Genomic DNA, 13,486 nt, shown 5'->3' on the forward strand with positions numbered 1-13,486 from the left:
CTTTTTGGGGGGATTTGAAGCATTTCTCCAAGATTCCCCTTTACTAAGGCTAATGCCTGATGACTTTTTTTTCCTCTCAGGTAGTGTAGAAAGTTTGTTTTTTGCAATAATCTTCAAATATAATAAAACATGGTATGAACCAAGAAATCTTTGTTTCAGTTGTTGAATAGAAAGTTAATCAAATAATACAAATAATATCTGAGATAAAGAAAAAAATAACTCAAAAGGTTGTTAGAAAAAAAGTGTGTACCATTCCAACAAAACAGAGGCAGGCTGCCCCATACACTAGTGTATTACAGACCGTGTGCTGTTTGTTATTCCACAGACAGCACACAGCCTCATTACAGTCCTATGAGGACGTGCACATTGATTTTTTTTTTACATGGACAGATGGTCTGCGTGAAGAAACTCACGGCATGTCCTATTCTTCTTCACTTCACGGACGAGAAATAGGACATGCCAATGCATGTGAATGTGCTGTGTCCTGTCCTAGTATAATGCTGGTAGAAATACCATATACTGCAATACTGAAGTATTGCAGTATATGGTATAAGACAGTGCTTTCCAACTCCAGTCCTCAGGGACCCCCAACAGGTCATGTTTTCAGGATATCCTATAGTAAGAACACCTGCAGCAATTTTGGAGGCACTGACAACAATTACATCACCTGTGCAACACTGAGGAAATCTTGAAAACATGACCTGTTGGGGGTCCCTTAGGACTGTAGTTGAGAAACACTGGTATAAGACATAAGTGATCAAATGATCGCAAATTCAAGTCTCCTGTGGGGACTAAAAAAGAGTGGATAAAGAAGTTTTTTAGTTTTATAAAAAAAATGTTATATAAAAAATTCAAAAAACTCCCCTCTTCCCATATTTAGAGTAAAAAAAAAATCTAAAAAGAAAAAAAACAACTATTTTGGTAGTGCCATGTCTGTAAAAGTCCAATCTACCAAAATAACACATTATAAATCCAGCATGGTGAACATCGGCAAAAAAAACTGCAATGCCAGAATTGTCTGTGCTGAAGCACCAGCGCGGCTACACTTAAGGGTGCATTTAGACGACCGTATATCGGCCAGGTATTCACACCGGAATGAAGAGTCGGGAGCAGTGCTCTGAGCTCCTGCCCCCCCCTCTGCCTCCTCTCCACCCCTCTGCCCTATTTTCAATGAGGAGTGCCAATACGGGGGCGGAGCTAATTCCCCGGAAGTTAGCCCCACCCTGTCCCACCCCCTTTCATTGCAAATAGTGCAGAGGAGCGGAGAGGGGGTGGAGAGAAGGCAGAGAGGGGGCGGGAGCTCAGAGCACTGCTCCCGGCTCTTCCAGCCTCCTCCCCCTGCAGAGAGAGACGCCGTATATCGGCCAGCGTGAATACCCGGCCGATATACGGTCGTCTGAATGCACCCCAACATTGCAACTCTGAGCTGGTCTGACACCTCACTCAATCAATCAACCTCAAAGTTTATAATTTTACAGCAGTGGTGAAGATCTAACAAATTTAATGACACCAAAATCATCCACTAAAGGCCCACCAAAGGGGTCAAAGTGTGGTGCAAGAAATAGCCTGTAGGCTTTTTTATATTAGATATGTACTGAAGGTAAATTCTGAACATTGATTAGTACCATTAAAAAATACAACTCATCCCCCTAAAACAAGCCCTCAGACAGCGATGTCAGGGAAAATATAAAAAAGTTATGACTTTTGGAAAGTAGGGAGGAGAAACCAAAAAAAAAAAGAAAAAAGTGATAGTCATTAAGAGGTTAATAATTACTTTCCTTGCACAACATAAAAGAGACCAAAAACATAAAAAAGTGCAATATTTTATCACAAAAAACTCTGAATTATGTTGTCAAGGATTCATAAAAAACAAATTTGAAGGGTGAGGATTATAGGGGAATCTGAGTGATCTTAAAGGGGTTGTCCCGCGGCAGCAAGTGGGTCTATACACTTCTGTATGGCCATATTAATGCACTTTGTAATGTACATTGTGCATTAATTATGAGCCATACAGAAGTTATAAAAAGTTTTTCACTTACCTGCTCCGTTGCTGGCGTCCTCGTCTCCATGGTTGCCGTCTAATGGCCAAATTAGACGCGCTTGCGCAGTCCGGGTCTTCTTATCTTCTCAATGGGGCTCCGTGTAGCTCCGTGTAGCTCCGCCCCGTCACGTGCCGATTCCAGCCAATCAGGAGGCTGGAATCGGCAATGGACCGCACAGAAGCCCTGCGGTCCACGGAGGGAGAAGATGCCGGCGGCCATCTTCACCGGGTAAGTAAGAAGTCACCGGAGCGCGGGGATTCAGGTAAGCGCTGTCCGGTGATCTTTTTTAACCCCTGCATCGGGGTTGTCTTGCGCCGAACGGGGGGGGGGGGTTTGAAAAAAAAACAGACCCGTTTCGGCGCGGGACAACCCCTTTAAGGAAAAGTTGTGTAAAAATGAACAAAATTGAAATACTGTAGGACGGGACCAGACAGAGAGTAGGAATGTACCCAGCATAGGCTGGAGGCAGAGGCGCTAATTCTTTGAGCTTGTCAGGGGTATAGTACACTGTATTGCACTATTTCATTTGAATTTGGACCACAATTGCAACAAATCCATTTCGATTCTTTGCCACCTGTGAGCCACATTCACAGGAAGCTGCAACGCACAGTCACCCCATTCACTGCAATGTGAGGGTGAGGTTGCAGGGCTACACAGCGAGTGTTGGTTGTGCAATGTCTGTCATGGCCAAAAGTTGCTGTGTGGCCCGAAACTAAATGGCTGAAGGGTTTATAGTATGTGTATTAATTGTAAGTACTAAAGTTGGCACTAGAGGGCAGCACAGGACCGTGTTCTACATTGCAGTCCTATGACATCCCTGCAAATCAGTGCAAATATTACTGGAAGAAAAGGAAATGAAAGAAGACATTCAGCATGACCAGTAGTGGGCCAGTCTGTGAAAGTAGAGCAGTGTGTGAGGAATATGGCACTGCTACCAAAAAAAAAAATGTGTGCCTGCTATTCTAATATTTCTCTTTGTTACTTTGACTGGTAGGGTACTTCTATTTTATCAGTAAATTAATAATGTGATCAGTATATAAGAATTTGTGGGACACTGCAGGGGGCTCTAAAGTGCCCCAGAAAGAGAGCCTGCTAAGAGTCAAAGGGGCAGGGAAGGGCAGTTGGCACCCAAGAATAGGGTTAAGGGTAATGAGAATAGATAAGGGATTGGAAAGGGTTAACATGGTGTGTGCATGGCCAGCAGCTCCAAGAGGTCAAGAGGGGGCTGTAGGTAAAAGCTGGGCTGTTATGGAGGAAGAAGTTAAGGCAGGAATTAAGAGAGGGGAGTAGAGGGTAATGTAATCAGCAGCATACTAGGGTCTAACTGTTGGTCTTGTGTGTCGTTAAGTTTCAGCCGGCTCGTTCACTTATTGGGCAGTTTTTTTAGACACTGGGAAGAAAAACTGCAAAATTCTTAACAAGAATCTTGCAGTCTAAGCAGGTTGATGATGTCATCAGCTCGTCGCTCGGGCAAACGACAATCATGAGATTCTCATTCTGTCTAACAGGACCATTAGTGTGGGCTTATTAGGGCGCAGGGTAGGGTCAAGGGGTAAAGGTAGGTGTTATGGGGGGCCTGCGGGGCACAGAGTCTAGGCTTTATATTTGGCAAAAGAAGCTTGATCACATGGTTGATGCTCACCGGGAACAGGTCCTCGATGGCGAGATGCTTAGACACAGTGCACATTGTAGATGCTCGAGAACTTTGTTTTAACCGGGAACTGACAATAGTCTCTGGGGGGAGTGCGGACACCCACAGTGCTTAACTGTTGGAGGAATTTGGCTTCTGTTCGAAACCTGGTATCTTCAAACTCCACAATGGGTACTGCCATTCCACTCGTACTAGGATGACGGTCTAGGAACTGGGCTATTGCATTCACTGAGAAGAGGGCTTGATACATGTGTTGAGATGCACAGAGTCCATTAAAACACAGGAGTCAAAACACAGGTACCCAAAGAATATAAGACCGACCATAAAGTACAGCAGCAGGGCCGGCAGAACAGCACATCTACGTGGACCCTGCTCCTTACTGCTGTCTCTTTGGTGCAGGTCTCGGGTGATGTTGAGTCATAAATAAATGCTGTAGTAGACACTTGTATAGCAGCTACCTGTAAGACTGCTTGTATAACATGGAGGCTCAGATACACCGGCTCAGCTGTATGGATGGTGGAATGCTTCTAAATCATGCAGTCACCAAATGATGGTCACATACAAGCTCTACACAGAGATAGTGATAACAGTGCAGTTACCTCCAGTGATCACAAGTGATGTCTCCTCTGATTGGTCCATTTTCATTTTTCTTCTCTGTCCTGGCTGGGTATCTGACCATTATTTGGCACTATTTAGAGGTATACTACTATACACAGAGCTGAGCCGCTGTATGTTGTCTTATAGGTACCCGTTTTTTCGATTTTCTTTGTGGGGGTGGAGGGCACAATTTAGAGTTTAGCTATGACGCTCCAGGAGCTCTATGTATGCCCCTGTGGAGAACTATAGATATTAGCAGTCCAAGGGGCTAGGCAACTTATCAGTCTAAAGACATAACAGGCTACTAGAGATGAGCGAGCATACTCGGCCACGCCCCTTTTTCGCCCGAGCGCCGCGATTTTCGAGTACTTCCGTACTCGGGTGAAAAGATTCGGGGGGCGCCGTGGGTGAGTGGGGGGTTGCAGCGGAGAGTGGGGGGAGAGAGAGAGGGCTCCCCCCTGTTCCCCGCTGCTACCCCCCACTCCGTTACGCCTCCCCCCCGCTCCCCGGCGGCCCCCGAATCTTTTCACCCGAGTACGGAAGTACTCGAAAATCGCGGTGCTCGATCGAGTAATTACTTGAAACGAGTATAGTCGCTCATCTCTACAGGCTACACTTGATGACTTGAAGTAGAACCCACTGAGACAAAGGCCAGATGAGAATGGTATCAGAAAACTGTTCCGTGGACAATACATTACTTCTCAGGCCCTGAATGAGGGAAACAGTAGGGTATATATAGATCTTGATTAACCCATCAGAAATAGGTGTGTGAGGGAATTAAATGTCCATTTAGTGGGTTTACTTGGCTGCAGATTGCTGACCTCTCGGTCTGGAAATGGGCAGCCCATGTGCAGAAATGACTGCAGACCCATGCATATTCTTTTCAACTGGTGCCTGCCAACATTTATTCACAGCACCACAGCAAACGTACAGCATAAACACAGTCCATAATTTGGGGTGCACAACGCACAGGGCCACCATCACTACCCCGCCTACGGTGTCTGGAGGGCGCTCTCCTCTATCAGCCACATGACGGTACCAGAATTTGCCCGCACCAGACCTCACTGGTCAAAACTGGACTTCGGACCCTTTTAGCTCCACTTAGCTATAACTTCCCCTGAGGGTTCCTGCATACTTGCATTTTTCTTGCGCATTTTTTTCACGTGATATCGCTGCGTTTTTTCACACGATTGTCAATGGGAATTTCTAATGTAAAAAACGCATCGCAAGTTGGTGCTTTGCAGTTTTTGTATGATACGCTTTTAACATTAGTAAGTCCCATTGACAATCATGTGAAAAAAACGCACAAGAAAAACGCAAGTGTGCAGGAGCCCTGAGTTTGACAGGAACTGACTTTTTTGATGCTGGGCTAATCTCCCCGAGGCCCTCCCTGTATTACAAACTTCATACCTCACATCATCTACATCCTCACAAGCGATGCAAAGCTACTTCTCTCAATCAAGCACACAAGACTACATTGCTAAATGTATACTTTTTCATCAATAATCTGCGGTGGTTCCATGATGACGGTTTCATGAAGGGGCAAAATCTTGATTTTACAGATTCCAAACTCCAAGATTTTAATATGATAAGGAACGACAGCGATCGTGCAGAGATCGGCAGCAGCTATCTGAACAGGCAAGTTTCGGAAGTGCGGCCCTAGCCACAGGGCCCTAAAAACTATTTAATACACGCAACTCATTCAACAGTGCTCCTATAAGGTCTTACACAGACCGGCATATTTAGCCTTCGTATTAGCGCATAAACCTGTTTTTCTTTCTTTTGTGACTATTCAAGTAGTGCGAGCGAGTTTGAAAAAAAAAAGCAGGAGGATAGTAGAAACAAAACCATTGAAATCAATGGTTTTGTTTCATCCTGTTTTGTGGCGGTGAATCCCATGATTACGCTCACCAGAGGAGGATCTGATTGCGCTCTGATGCTGTCCTCTGGCGAGCGGATCTATGCTCCTCACCGATCTTTTCCCCACTGCTGACCTCGTTTCATCGTTGTGCGGGACACCTGCACCATGTTTGAACAGGTGGGGCTTTCTAATGAGTTAGCGGGCCAGCCCTAAACAGTGCCTGGCGATATTGATTAACTCAAATAGCTCAATTATGCTCAGGACAAGGACGCATTTGCGCACACCATAGACTCCTGTGGAGCCTCAGGTGTGCACGTGTGTGCGCCAAAATAAAGTATGCTGGCAGCGATAATTCATGCAGAAAATTGGCCAATGTGAGTGAATCCATTGTAGCCTACGGGTTTTCATGGTTGCAGCTACTGTGGCCGATTTTCTGCATGCAAAAACGTGCGCAATAATGCTCATGTGAAGGACCATATACACTGCGTATTTATGCCCCAGACTATGATAATGGTGAATATTACGTGTGTAATAAGCACTAAAATAGGATTTGAAAGGCTAATTAGTCTTAGAGTTCCAGATGTGTTCTATTTTCATAGAATTGTGCATTTGCGCACCTCCCATAGGCTTCTATGGGGATTTTTGCTGTGCAAATACGCATAAAGATAGAGTAAGTCCTGTTTTATTGTGTATGCGAAAAATATTAATGAGAACGAACCCACAGTGGCCCTATAAAGTGCTATACAAAAAGATTCATGTGTTGATTTTAGGGCTTAAATACCTGGGCGTGAGCGCAACTACGCTCGGAGAGTAGTTGCACATGAGCCAGGGTTTTTTCTTTTTCTCAGACACTTCAAGCTCCGCGCTAGTGTGCGTGAGTTTGAAAAAAAAAAAAAGTGTGAAGATAGGTCCTGTCTAGAGATGAGCGAACGTACTCGGATAAGCACTACTCGTCCGAGTAATGTGCCTTATCCGAGTACCGCTGTACTCGTGCTGAAAGATTCGGGGCGCTCCGCTGCTGACAGGTGAGTCGCAGCGGGGAGCGGGGCAGAGCGGGCGGGAGAGAAGGAGAGAAAGATCTCCACTCCGTTCCTCCCCGCTCTCCCCTGCAGCTCCCCGCTCCGCAGCGCGTCCCGAATCTTTCAGGATGAGCAGAGAGGTACTCGGATAAAGCACATTACTCGGACGAGTAGTGCTTATCCGAGTACGTTCGCTCATCTCTAGTCCTGTCCTATCTTTCTCATACGTACTATTAACGGGCAAGAATACCGCTAGTGTCCCGTTATGCAGACGTGATTTTCATAATGGGACAAAATCGTGCCCATCTGTTTAAGCCCGTAATGTGACCCTCGGGTTGCTTTCACACAAGCGTCAAAATCGCAGGATTTTTTTTGATGCGACAGTGCTACAAATCGCATGCATGTGAAGTCCATGCTTTCCAATGGGTTTAATCACAATTGCAATGTTTTCTCTGATGCGATGTTGTGAGAAAAAAAAAAAATTGCGGCATGCTCGATACAGCCATGATTTGTGTTTTTTTTGTAGCCTATGTTTCTCTATAGAGCCTCCTTGTTTATTGCATCGCATCTCACAAGCTAGCGATTTTCCTATGATGCGAAACATTTCCCTACCCCTAAAATAAGCCCTAGTTGCACTCCCTGAAAAAAAAAAGGCATACTTACCTAGCAAGCGCGGTCCGGGTCCTCCCGCTGCTTTCTGTAGCTCTGCCATGCGTCCAACAGTTCTTGTTCGTCCACAGAAGTTCACTTCCTGGTTGTTGGTTTCCAAAATCCCGCCTCCAGGAAGTGATGGCTCTGATTGGTTCATCTAGTGCTACTCAGCCAATCAATGCAGCGCTCGATGAACCACTGCGATATCGCTTCCACCCCAGTGAAAGAAGCCTTAGGGCGCCCACCCACTGGCGTTTGCGATTTTCGTGCGTGAAAAACGCAGCTTTTTCCGCGCATTTTTGGCTCGTTTTCCGCACGTTTTTCGTGGCTTTTTTGCGGCATTTTCGCGGCTTTTTCGCGCCTTTTCCGTTAATTTCCATTGACATTCATGGGTGCATTAAGAGAAAAATAAGGACACATATGCAACTGACAGTTCCTATGTTAAAAATTGCAACGGACTGAAAAAAAAACCGCAAGTGGACAGGAACACATTCAATTCTAATTGCTCTTCAGAAAAAACGCAAAACGCAAAGGAAAAAAAATCGTCAGTGGGTAGGCGCCCTTAGGCTGAACTCACACGAATATAAGCATATTTGCGAGCGCATTTGTGCCATTTTTTTGCACATTGGGCACTGCATATTTACGTGCACAACTGCGTATTGTACTGTGCGCAAAAATACCGATGCTCCCAGCCATCGAAATCGCCAATTAGTTTAATGAGTTCAAGATATGTTCATTCCCTGTGCAAATGCGCAAGATTATAGAGCATGCTGTTTTTTTGCACAACGGAATTTTGCGCACGCCAAAAAGTGTATGTGAACAAAGCCATTGACATCAATGGGATCTACCAGTATTTTCTGCCTATGGCGCATGCAAAGTTTTGTGTCTGCAAATATTGCTGTGTGAATCGGCCTTAGTCTTGTTAGAGTCAGCAATTGTCCAATATTATCCTGCGAGCCCTGTGTGCGCATTTGACAGTCAGAATCTTGCGTAATAATCATATATTTATATGTGTAGGTTTTTTGGAGAGAGTTTAATTTTTTTTTACTATCATTTGGGCAAAAAATCCATAAAACCTGAAAAAATAAAAATCTCATTATTTTATTGGCACTCACATGAGGGAACTTACAATTCATGCGGCGACGGACCCTCTGAATGTAAATGTTCACGTGCAGTGTTAGCGGTGTCGCTGAACATCTGAAGGGGGTTTTTCATGCATTTCACCTTTTTTCTTCTTTGTCAATGCTTGGAGTCAAAGATCCTGATCGTTGGGGCCTGTGGGTAGAAATAATTACTGTTGGTGACATTTTCTACACGTTTTCTTGTTGACCTGTGTCATTGATTTCACAGCTGGTTGTGAGGAGCAATTGTGTGTTCTCAAAGTTACTTTTGTGTTTCTGTCATAGTGGCTGCTGGACCTTTCAATGTAAATTTAAGTTTTTTCAATAGACTTACGGGCTAAACATATTGCCTGAGGTCATGTTGACTCCCTTCTTCATGGTAACATACTCACACATCAATTCAGCCTTTATTGAAAGAAGTTCCATCTAGAGAACCTAAAGATAGTCGTGCATCTTTACGCTACAATGTTTGTTGTTAGAAGCAATGTATATACTCATGATCTGAAGGCCACAATCGCACATCTAGATTAGTTTACCTAAAGGCCTATTTAGACGGGACGCATGTCGGGCAAACGATGCCTGACACTCGTCCCCGCACATACTAGCTCCCGTGCTGCTGCACACGACCTAGTATCGCTGGCTCACAGCTGGGTGGCTGCAGGAGATTTCTCTCCTCGCTCTCCCCCACCCCTCTCCATTTACTTAACATAGCGGCCGTTTAATACAGAATGCCTGATATTTACACTGAATGATGATCTTTAGCTCATCGTTTATGCTGCATAAACGATGGACGATGAACTGAACACTGATCAATCAGTGTAAAAAGCAGCCGTTCAGTATTGACCGGCCGCTATGTTACCTCAATGAAGAGGGGTGGGGTTGAGCAAGGAAAGAAATCTCCTGCAGCCTCCTCGCCCCCTTGCTGGCCGCTCTGTGAGCGAGCCAGTGATACTAGCGCTAGCTGTTGCACAGGAGTGAGTATATGCGGGGATGAGTGTTGGGCATCGTTTGCCTGACATTTCTTCAGTCTAAATGGGCCTTAAGGCCAAAGATCGTAGTAGAGCTCTGTGACATCACAAACTAATGCAAGTTTGTGTGGTTACATTGCAAATCGCGAGGTGTTTCGATTGCCGAACAATCGCAAGAAATTCAACCTTCATTCATCTCCATTAGTTTGCTATGTCACAGGACTATACTGCAAGCTTTGGCCAAAGTCGCGAAGTAGCTCTAGTCTTAGAAAGTCTAGTTTGACTAGCTGCCTGAGATGCGGAAACATCAACGACAGCCAACGACCTACAACTCGCTTTGCTTTGCTGAGATGTCTCTTACCGCCAAGCATCCTGCGATTGGAAAAATTGATTAATTCCAATTCCAGCCACAAAGGAGGAGGAAAAGTTTAGAGTCCTGCTTTTCTAAATCCCATTCTGCCACTGCCTGCCAAAACATTAAAGGGGTTGTCTCGCGGCAGCAAGTGGGGTTATACACTTCTGTATGGCCATATTAATGCACTTTGTAATGTACATCCTGCATTAAATATGAGCCATACAGAAGTTATTCACTTACCTGCTCCGTTGCTAGCGTCCACGTCTCCATGGCTCCGTCTAATTTCGCTGTCTTCTGGCGTTTTTAGACGCGCTTGCACTGTGCGGTCTTCTGCCTGGTGAATGGGGCCGCTCGTGCCGGAGAGCAGGTCACCGCGTCGTCATCGTAGCTCCGCCCCGTCACGTGTGCCGATTCCAGCCAATCAGGAGGCTGGAATCGGCAATGGAACGCGGAAGACAGAAGAAGAAACTCCACGGTGCACCATGGGAAGACCCGCGGTGCGCCGTGGGAGAAGACCAGCGGTGCCATCTTTAAAAGAAGAAATGAAGAAGCTGCAGAACGCTGATGCAGGTAAGCGAAATGTGCTTTTTAATAACTAACAAATGCTTTCTTTTTCACAGGGCATAATGCAGGGGTCCATTTAAAAAAAAATTCGCTTTCGCCGCGAGACAACCCCTTTAAAGGTGGAGTTATAACAATAATTGATTGCACATTCACAAAGATGTTGTCAGGACCAGCAGATGTAGATCCCTTATGCCACAGACTGGTTTGATTTTGAGCACTTGAAGGACCCAGGTTTCACCCTTTAACCCCGCCAATTGAGATATGGCCTTTGCTGCAGGGTCCATAGGTCATTACTCAGGAAGTAGTCCCAGGACTGTGGCTATGACTATGCTACTATAGGCCTAAATGTGTTGGGCTCCCAGCAAGAGAAACCAAGTAATCTTGTAGATATGATACCTTTTAATGGCTAACAAAAATACATGATGTCATAGCAAGTTTTTTTTTTTTTTTAAATCCAAGTTTTATTGAGTTTTAAACTAAGTACATACAATAAACAATCAGACCGGTCAGAGTCCAATGGTTAAATAGCAGGCGGAAATCGCGGCATATAGCGCTGGTTCTGCTTTGCCAAATATATACTCTCTGGGTTCTTCCTCTAGGCCTAGGCATGGTACCTGAGGGTGTGAACAGGAGCGTAGTCAGACAGTCCAGGTTATGGCAGGTGACACATTTCAGCAAGAGAAACAAGCCAGAGGGCAAATCATGGAGAACAGGTTCAGCACAGTCAATCAGTCCAGGGGTCAGGGTAGGTGCAGTGACCAAGAAGCGGGCCCTAGCCTAGGAGACACTGAGAATTGGTGGTAGGCCCTTGTCATGGTGACTCCACCATCTCCCACCCAGAGGGTAGCCTCGGGCAGGCTATTAAAGTGTGGGCAACCGAGGATCCTCCTTCCTCTGTGGTGATGCTGGGTTACAGAAAGATAGTCCACACACAGAGTAGTTGAAAACAAAGCTGGGAACAGTCAGCAGTGTTGCTTTACTTATAACTCAATATTAAAACAGTTCCAAAGTACACAAGTCCAATACAGCACAGCTTTAGATGGAATTAGTGGTGAGACAGGGAGGCAGAACACAGGATGAATATCGGGCCCATAGTCTTAGTTATCTGTGTAGCTCCGCTCTTGGAAAATCACGCACTTCTTCCCCTCCAGACTCTCGAACTCTCAACACTCACTTCTCAGACGTTTCTCAATGCTGCATGGCAAACTCTTCTTGCTCACAGAGGCTGGTAGTTATCCCACGGTCTCCTGAGATTAGACAAGTCCAAGAGAGACAGGTGATATCTTTTGGCCACCTCCATTCCTAGTAGCGTAGGCCAGACTACTTGCAGACGGACTGGCTAAATGCAGACTAGACTCCTTGCAGACTGCTCTCTTCAATAACCACCCAACTAACTCTCTCACTCACACTGTGCAAACATTAATATCAAGCGTGGTCAGGTGACCACAGACTCACAACACAAAAAGGATAAATTTACAGACAAAGACAGCTCATGCAGACATTAACTCTTTCAGTGCTGCAGAGGTGCACCATACATACTTCATGCACACATAAGTTGCAGACAATACAAAGGCATAAGACAAATATTAAAGACACTCTGAAGTGGCCTATAGGTCTGGGCCACTACACAGGCAGTGGACAAAAGTGTAATCCAGATATCAAGTTGGGGTCAGGAGTGGAGACAGGAATGTAGTCATCGATAGCCAATGTCAGGAACCAAAGAATTATAATGAACTTCAGCAACACCTTGAGCAAGACCAAAATGACAACATTACTCAAGCAGCCTCCATAGGGCTATGTGCTCATGAGCCCCCTCCTGGCTGCTGTTACAGATAGTACAGATGTCAAAGCTGGGCATTGACTATGAATGCCACACATTGTAACAAATATTTTCAAAAATTATTAGTAATTGATATTATGGTATAAATTAAATAGTGGCACTGGCCTCCAAGTAGTAATATCTGCCATGTTAGTGCTTTACCAGCCAGATGGAGACTCTACAGCCTTGTAAACGTACTGTAGCCTGTCACTCACCTGAGGGACCAGGCCCTTGCTGATGCACCATCTAGTTACTGAATCAGGGTTCTATCCTCCTTCAGCTGAAAAGAACAGGTTAGTCATAGGGGCAACATCACATATAGTCTACCTGTAGCCCGCAGCAGGCTGAGGGGTCTATAGCATAGACACACATCCCAAAGCGGAGTGCCCCGACACCACCGTTCATGGATGCACCTATTGGATAGGGAAGCAACCAATAAATGCTTCCAACAATCTTATTGTAACAGGGTATGCATTTTGTGCGGTGTGGAGGTCATTTATTTTTGCTTACTGTTCCCCCAGAAAAGGGAGAAAGGGCTTTTGGACTCTTGCAACCTGGTGAGGTGACTTTACTTGTAGTCGGCTTGTATACGGTGTTGAACCTTTTGCGCTTGTTGCACCATTAAAATAAAGTTGAACTGTTTTTCCTAGCACAGAAGATGTCTAATGGCTACGTCATGTATTCATGATGGGTGAGAACAACCACATTGCCCCATGTCTATTTCAGAGAGATTCGGTCAGAGCCCAAACCAGATTTATCGTGGCCCAAGCCAGGACATGAAGGCCTTATGACCATATTACCCACCAAAACTGATCAGAGTACCATGACTCCATGTTGG

This window comes from Eleutherodactylus coqui, chromosome 1 (assembly GCF_035609145.1).
Source record: "Eleutherodactylus coqui strain aEleCoq1 chromosome 1, aEleCoq1.hap1, whole genome shotgun sequence".
Lineage (NCBI taxonomy): Eukaryota > Metazoa > Chordata > Amphibia > Anura > Eleutherodactylidae > Eleutherodactylus > Eleutherodactylus coqui.